This window comes from Vanellus vanellus, assembly GCF_965231255.1.
Source record: "Vanellus vanellus genome assembly, chromosome: 20".
Classification (NCBI taxonomy): domain Eukaryota; kingdom Metazoa; phylum Chordata; class Aves; order Charadriiformes; family Charadriidae; genus Vanellus; species Vanellus vanellus.
Genome location: NC_138925.1, coordinates 2,520,359 through 2,528,418, shown reverse-complemented (window position 1 = coordinate 2,528,418; position 8,060 = coordinate 2,520,359). Strand labels below are relative to the sequence as shown.

Sequence of the window (8,060 nt, the reverse complement as noted above, 5' to 3'; positions counted from 1 at the left end):
TTGCAGTGGGATTTTCCTAAAATTTCCAGGCAAAGATGATTTTTCTTTTTTCTTCCCACTGGGATATTTTATATCCAAGCCTGTAGCTGCAGGGCTGGTGACCCCCCAAAACACACCTCCCTCCTATTTCCCCCATACTGGCTTTTCAGGCCCTAAAAGAAACACAAAAACGCCTCCCCAACCCCCCAAAAATAGACAAAAAGACCAAAAAAAACCCACCCACACCCAAATTCAAGCGGTTGCAAGGACCCCAGGCAGGCGGGATATTTTACATCCAAGCTGGCGGCTGTGGGGCCGGCAACCCCCAAAACACTCCTCCCTACTATTTCCCCCATAGTGGCTTTTCAGCCCTAAAAAAAAAAAAACAAACCCCCAAAACCCCCTCCAAAATAGACAAAAAGACCAAAAAAAAAAAAAAAAAAGACAAATTACAGCAGTTGCAAGGACCTCACGCAGGTTTTGATTTAAGTGTGATATCCCGGCTCAAAACTTCACCCGTCTTACCTATTTCATCGGTGTTTCGGGGTTGTGGGTTTTCTCGCCGGGAAGGAGGGTGGTGGGTTTTTTTTTTTTTTTTCCGCCGCTGTCACGGTGTTACCTGCCGGCACACCCCAGCTGCTGCCGCCCAACCCTGCCGGAAAACACCCCTCGCAAACAAACTAAATTGCTCTTGGGTTTATTCCGGCTCTAAACCAGCCAAACAAGCCTGGCAAAAAAAAAAAAAAAAATTAAAAAAATAAAATATATATCTCAGTGCCCTTCAGGTGACTCGTAGGCAGCACCATAAAAAAAAACAACCACTTTTTTCCCCATGGGTTATGGCATCGCTGAGCACCCCCCGACCGAGGAATCATCCCTGCGAGAGGGGACAGGACCCGAGCGTCGCGGCAACGAGGACTTTGTCCCCTCCATCCCCGTGTTTGGAAGGGGGAGACCCTCCACTGCCTGTTTTTCAGGGCGGCAAAAGCACCTCAGCGGTAAATTAAAGTTATTCATTAAATTAAAAGGAAATTAGTTATTTTTAAGGTTGGGTTGGTGGGGGGTTTTTTCAGATTGTGAATCAACCCTCTGTCCCCCATCCCCAAAAACTTGGTGGCGAGGTCTTACAGCCCCACGGAAGGGGGTGAGAGACTATTGCTCTTTTGCAGAGCCGGTTTTGGGGTGCGAGGAGCACCCAAAACCAGTCCCCCCCCAAGCCCCCAGCCCTGGGCAGGCTGCACCCAATACCAGGGGACGCAGAAGGGCACCCGTGGGGTGCGCCCAGAAGAAAGATCCCGATGCACCCGCAGTCGAGGGGGTATGTGGGACTATATGGTATCACCATATATTCATGATGATATATATGGATGAACCATCGCAGTGAGTCGGCGCTGTGCCAGAGCGGTCACATCGGCAAAGGGGGTGAGTTTGTGCACACCCCAAATTACAATCACACACCCTCATGCGACAGCACACCGATGCACCCCAGAGTATCACACACACACACCCCTGGCACCCATAGGGTGCCTACAGCACCCCAGAAAAAACTTACCGCGTGCGCAGGGAAACCAGGAGGGACACGAGGTTTGGTGGCTCACAGCCAGTGGGTTGGCACTGGCACCGGCACTGTGCCCAGCGTGGCGGCGGCGGCACTGAGTCAGCTGGGGCTGGGCCACCCCGGGGTGGGGGGGGGCTGGGAGCACCCCAAAAAATAAACACGTCGAGGGGAAAGGGGAAAAAGGAAGGGAGGGGGGAAAAGGGAAAGGGGAAAAAGGGAAAAAGGAAGGGAGGGGGGAAAAGGGAAAGGGGAAAAAGGGAAAAAGGGAGGGAGGGGGGAAAAGGGAAAGGGGAAAAAGGGAAAAAGGGAGGGAGGGAGGAAAAGGGAAAGGGGAAAAAGGGAGGGAGGGAGGAAAAGGGAAAGGGGAAAAAGGGAGGGAGGGAGGAAAAGGGAAAGGGGAAAAAGGGAGGGAGGGAGGAAAAGGGAAAGGGGAAAAAGGGAGGGAGGGAGGAAAAGGGAAAGGGGAAAAAGGAAGGGAGGGGGGAAAAGGGAAAGGGGAAAAAGGGAAAAAGGAAGGGAGGGGGGAAAAGGGAAAGGGGAAAAAGGGAAAAAGGAAGGGGGGGGGGAAAGGGAAAAAAGGGAAAAAGGAAGGGAGGGGGGGAAAAGGGAAAAAAGGGAAAAAGGAAGGGAGGGGGGGAAAAGGGAAAAAAGGGAAAAAGGAAGGGAGAGGGGAAAGGGAAAAAAGGAAAAAGGAGGGGAGGGAGAAGGGGGAAAAAGAAGGAAAAGGGAGGGGAAGGAGGAGAGGGAAAAGGGAAAAAGGAAGAGGAAAGGGGGGAAAAAGAAAATATAAAATAAAAAGAAAAATAATTAAAGCTAAACTATGCCCCTGCAGGCCACCCCCTCTACACATGAAGGGGCACCCCGCTGCCACAACCCACCAAGGGTCCCCCCAGCCTCCCCCCAAGGTGCAGGGCTGCAGTTCTGCAGCAGCACTGCCACCACCTGCGAAGGTTACAGATGCTTTCCCAGCTCCATGGGGGGATGCAATCTCCCGCACCTCCTGTTTGCATGCAGAGAAACCTCCACTAATACACCACCACCCCCCAAAAAAAAAAAAAAAAAAACCCAACCAAAAAACACCAACCCAGCACCGTGGTTTTATTCCCCCACAAAAGGGGATGTTGGGTGGGGGTCACCCACCCGTGGCCACAGCAATTTAATCCTACTGGCCAGAGGGGTTTATTTTTAGCATCAAGGCTCCTTCACCCCCCCCCAACAAGTAAAGGACCTGTGGGATATTCGGGCCTGAAAAGAGCCCTTAAATCAGCACCAGCCGCCCCCTGCCCTCCCAACGGCGGTGATGGAGCCCAGCTGGCCTCATCCTGCACCACCCCCTGCAAGAGCCACCACCACCCCACCACCCCATCCCCACCACCCTCCCCCCCCCCCGGTGCTGGACATGCAGAGTCCTGCCCCAGTTACTCAAAAAAAAGCAGGTAAAAACCCCTCCCTGTGCGGATAAAAGCCCTCCCCATAAAGAGTTACAACATATAACCAAAGAGGAACCCAATCCACCCGGTTTTATGGGCGTGAACGGAGCCTTTTTGAAGGAACTTGAAATATTTGGCGTTCAAATTCAAGCGTGTCATGTGTTGGTGCCCCATACAGGGTGGGAGAGATGTGCATGGAAGGAGGGGGGTTGTTTAAAGTGTATTTAAATATACCTATCTCATATGAATATTTATTTATTTATTTATAACTGGGGTGATGGAGCCGGTCCAGGTATGCCCTCTGCTGGCACCCTCCCGGGGAAGGCTTTGGGACACCTTCTCCAAGAGGTGTTCCAACTTAGAATTGTAGAATTATAGCATGGTTAGAGTTGGAAGGGACCTTAAATATCATCCAGTCCCACCCCCCTGCCCTGGGCAGGGACACCTCCCCCAGCCCAGGTTGCTCCAAGCCCCGTCCAACCCGGCCTTGAACACCTCCAGGGATGGGGCATCTCTTGCCCTCTCTTGGCAACCTGGGCCAGAGGCTCACCACCCTCAGAGGGAAAAATTTCTTCCTAATATCTCATCTCAATCTGCCCTCTTTCAGTGTAAAACCATTCCCCCTCGTCCAATGGCTCCCCTCCCTGATCCAGAGTCCCCCCCCAGCTCTCCTGGAGCCCCTTTAGGGACTGGAAGGGGCTCTGAGGTCTCCCCAGAGCCTTCTCTTCTCCAGGCTGAACCCCCCCAACTCTCCCAGCCTGTCCTCCCAGCAGAGGGGCTCCAGCCCTCCCAGCATCTCCGGGGCCTCCTCTGGCCCCACTCCAACAGGTCCATGTCTTTCTGATGCTGGGATCCCCCAAGCTGGAGGCAGCACTACAGGGGGGTCTCCCCAGAGCAGAGGGACAGGTTCCCCTCCCTCACCCTGCTGGCCACGCTGCTGGGGATGCAGCCCGGAATGCTGGTGACATGGACAGTGGGATGGAGTGCACCCTCAGCAAGTTTGCTGATGACACTGAGCTGTGTGGAGAGTTAGGCACGCTGGAGAGGAGGGATGCCATCCAGATGGACCTGGACAGGTTTCAGAGGTGGGCCCATGCCAACCTCATGAAGTTCAACCAGGCCAAGTGCAGGGTCCTGATTGTGGGTCAGGTCAACCCCAAGCGCAAATCCAGGCTGGGGGGACAATGGCTGGAGAGCAGCCCTGAGGAGAAGGACTTGGGGGTGTTGGCAGAGGAGAAGCTCACCATGAGCCGCTGATGAGCGCTGGCAGCCCAGCGAGACCCCGGCATCCCGGGCTGCATCCCCAGCAGCGTGGCCAGCAGGGCAAGGCGGGGATTGTGCCCCTCTGCTGCGCTCTGGGGAGACCCCACCTGGAGAACTGTGTCCAGCTCTGGAGTCCCCAACATAAGAAGGACATGGACCTGGTGGAGCGGGGCCAGAGGAGGCCCCGGAGATGCTGGGAGGGCTGGAGCCCCTCTGCTGGGAGGACAGGCTGGGAGAGGTGGGGGGGTTCAGCCTGGAGAAGAGATGGCTCCAGGGAGACCTCAGAGCCCCTTCCAGTCCCTAAAGGGGCTCCAGGAGAGCTGGGGAGGGACTCTGGATCAGGGAGGGGAGCCATGGGACAAGGGGGAACAATTTGACACTGGAAGAGGGGAGATTTAGATGAGATATCAGGAAGAAATTCTTGGCTGTGAGGGTGGTGAGCCCCTGGCACAGGTTGCCCAGAGAAGCTGTGGCTGCCCCATCCCTGGAGGTGTTCAAGGCCAGGTTGGACGGGGCTTGGAGCAACCTGAGCTGGGGGGAGGTGTCCCTGCCCAGGGCAGGGGGGTGGGGAACGAGATGGTCTTCAAGGTCCCTTCCAACCTAAACCATTCCATGATCTATGACACATCACCCCCCAGAGCACCACCAATGTGCTTCCAAACTCCACCGGTGCAGTCAGGCAGCAAAAGGAGCCTGAAAAGGGACTCGCATTTATTATGGCAAATCTCCCACCAGATGCACCAGATGGGGTTTTTTGGGTTTTTTTTTTGGCTCCCTCGCTGCAGGCAGAGCATGCAAATCCCCCCCTGCACCCATTCCCACGCTGCGCCCAACATGGGTGCAGCAATCCCAGGATGGGATGATTTTGGCAGTGGGACTTACTGCTGACCTCCCCAATTTTTCCCAAATCTCGAGGGCTGCACCCCGCACCCCCAATATCACCATCCCGAGGGATACCCCAAAATATTACTGGCCGGGGACACAAACCCCACAGCCCCCCCCCCAACGACTGGGGGACGGCCAAGGTCATCCAAGGTGAGTCTCTCCCCATCCCAGATGCCCTTTGGGAATGAACAGGTAAGACCAGTTCTTTTTTTCTTTTTCCACATGCCAGGAAAAACCAGTTTAACCCACTGGCCTGACACAACCTGCCTCGAAAATCTTCCCATCCACCCTCTATAACCCAGCAGGGTTTTTTTTTTGGGGGGGGGGCGGGGGAATTACATTTTTAGGGATGAACATCCGCGTTTGAGTGCCGGCAGCATTTTAACAACATGGTGTTGCTATCGGTATCATGGAAAACCCCTAAATAAACCAAATCCCGTCCCCGGCTCCTGGGAGCGATGCCGATAATTTTCATTTTTGCCAGAATTAGGATGAAAAACCAGTGAAACGCTCCCCTCAAAAAATACCCATCATTTTAAGGCAATAATGTGCCATTGAGAAGGGTGAGCAGGGAAACGGGAGGGGGGGGGGTTGGCTGGGGCACGCGGGCTGCATGCCGAAACCCATCCCAGCAGCCACCGGAATTATCACCACCAGATTATTCCTCCTCAGCAAAAACCCTTTTAAAACCCCAACCTTATACTGGCACTTTTTTTTTTATTATTATTTTTAAATTTTTTTTTTTTTAGGTGCCGATGGTTTGAGGCCGCGGTGCCTCTTCCTCTCCTCCCCCAGGGGGGGAGCACATCGCCCCGGATTTTCCTGCGTCCAACCTTTGATCTCCCAAATCCTGCTGGAGCATCGACGGGACGGGGAGATCGCCGCGCTCGAGATGCATCGCGGATGATACAGTAAGTAATATAGTACTTTTTTTATCCCCTTTAAAGCACCAAGGAGGTTATTTAATATTTTTTTTCCCTAAATAACGCCAGGGTTTTGCCAGCGGTTTGGCATTGTAGGGTGTTTTTATAAACACTGCCCACCAGCGTCCCACAGGGCCAAGTCCCCAGGTTACAAATGCAGCAGAAATTATGATCGCAATGCCAACTGCGATCGTGTTGTCAATTGAAAATGTGTCCCAAATTGAAAATACATCCAAAATTGCAATTGCACCTCATATTGCAAATACATCCCAAATGGCAAACGCATCCCAAATGGCAAACGCATCGTATATTGCAAATGCATCGTATATTGCAATCGCATCACACATCATCCCAAATCGCAATCGCATCGCATATTGCAAACGCATCCTACCCCGGTGTGCCTGGAACGGACTGCGGGGGCACATCAAAACTGGCGCTTAATAAGGATGGTTGGGGCAAATTCACGCGTTGTGCCCTCCTGCAAAATCTCTCCTCGCAGTAATCTTCCCCTGAGGAAAACAAATAATCTGCAATAAGGGGAGGGAGCGCGTCTTCCCTCCTGCAAAAAAAAAAAAAAAAAATCTTTATTTTTGGGAGATGGAGAGTGAATTCCCTCTGCGAGAAAACATGCTTTGCGAGGGGAGCGGGGTCAGCTTTGCTCCCACAAAAATTTTTGCGGGAAGGGGAAGAAGCACACCTCTCTGCAAACACGCTGTGCAATAAAGGCAACGTGCATTTATTTCCTGCGGAAAAAAACCCAACTCTTTGCAATAAAGATAATATGTGTATTTATTTATTGGGGAAAAACCTCTTTGCAGTAAAGGCAAGATGTGCATTTATTTCTTGGGGTAAAAAAAACCCACTTTGCAATAAAGGCGAGATGTGCATTTATTTCCTGGGGGGAAAAAAAAAAACAAACAATATGTTGCAATAAATGCAAGATGCGCATTTATTGCCTGGGAAAAAAAAAACCAACACCTCTTTGCAGTAAAGGTAATACGTGCATTTATTTCTCAGGGTGAAAAAACACTTTGCAATGAAGGCATAAGTGCATTTATTTCCTGGGGAGAAAAAAAAAAAAAAACAACCATGTCATAATAAAGGCAAGATGTGCATTTATTTCTTGGAAGAAAAAAAAAAAACAACCATTTTGCAATAAAGGCAATAAATGCATTTATTTCTTGGGGAAAAAAAACCCAACACTTTGCAATAAAAACAAGATGCGCATTTATTTCTTGGGGAAAAAAAATCCAAAACAACACTTTGCAATAAAGACAAGATGTGCATCTTCTTCCTGGGAAAAAACTCTTTGCAGTAAAGGCAATATGTGCATTTATTTCTCGGAGTAAAAAAACACTTTGCAATAAAGGTAATCAGTGCATTTATTTCTTAAGGGGGGGGGGGGGCGACATGTTGCAATAAATGCAAGATGTGCATTTATTTCCTGGGAAAAACCTCTTTGCAATAAAGGCAATAAGTGCATTTATTTCTTGGGGGGGACGACACCAAACCAAAACCCACGTTGCAATAAAAGCAAGACATGCATTTATTTCTTGGGGGGGGGACCCCAAACCACCGTTGCAATAAATGCAGTATTTGCATTTTCCTTGGGGAAAAAACCCTTTGCAAGGAGGGAAGCAAGTGCCTTTCCCCCTTAAAAAAAAAAAAAAAAAAAATTTACACCAAGGTGGGCATTTCTCTTCACAAAAAAAATAAACCCCTTAGCAAGGGGGGGGGGGGGGGGCGGGGAGGGTGGCCCCACTTTCCTGCTGTTTAGGGGAATCCCTTTGCCGTTATTTCTTGCATCTCTCCCCCCCCCCCCGAGGAGTCTTCCAGCCCTAAAGATGGAGCTGTGTGAGCAGCACCGCACTCCGCAGCCTCCTCTGCCTCCTCTTCCTCCTCTTCCTCCCCGAAGCAGGATGAGGGCTTTTTTTTTTTTTTTTTCTTTTTTTTTTTTCGCTTTTTTTTTTTGGCCTTTTTTTTTTTTTCCTCTCTCTCTTTTTTTTTTTCCACCACCCCCCC

At 51.1% G+C, this 8,060-nt stretch overlaps 1 long non-coding RNA gene across 1 annotated transcript; it reads right to left on the bottom strand.

Moving 5' to 3' along the window:
• Positions 1-674: 674 nt before the first annotated feature.
• LOC309680107 lies at positions 675-6,593 on the bottom strand. The gene is made up of 3 exons (XR_014269873.1): positions 6,430-6,593; positions 1,532-1,672; positions 675-706 (listed from the first exon to the last, which is right to left on the bottom strand). It is a non-coding gene; the product is annotated as an uncharacterized lncRNA (long non-coding RNA).
• Positions 6,594-8,060: the final 1,467 nt, after the last annotated feature.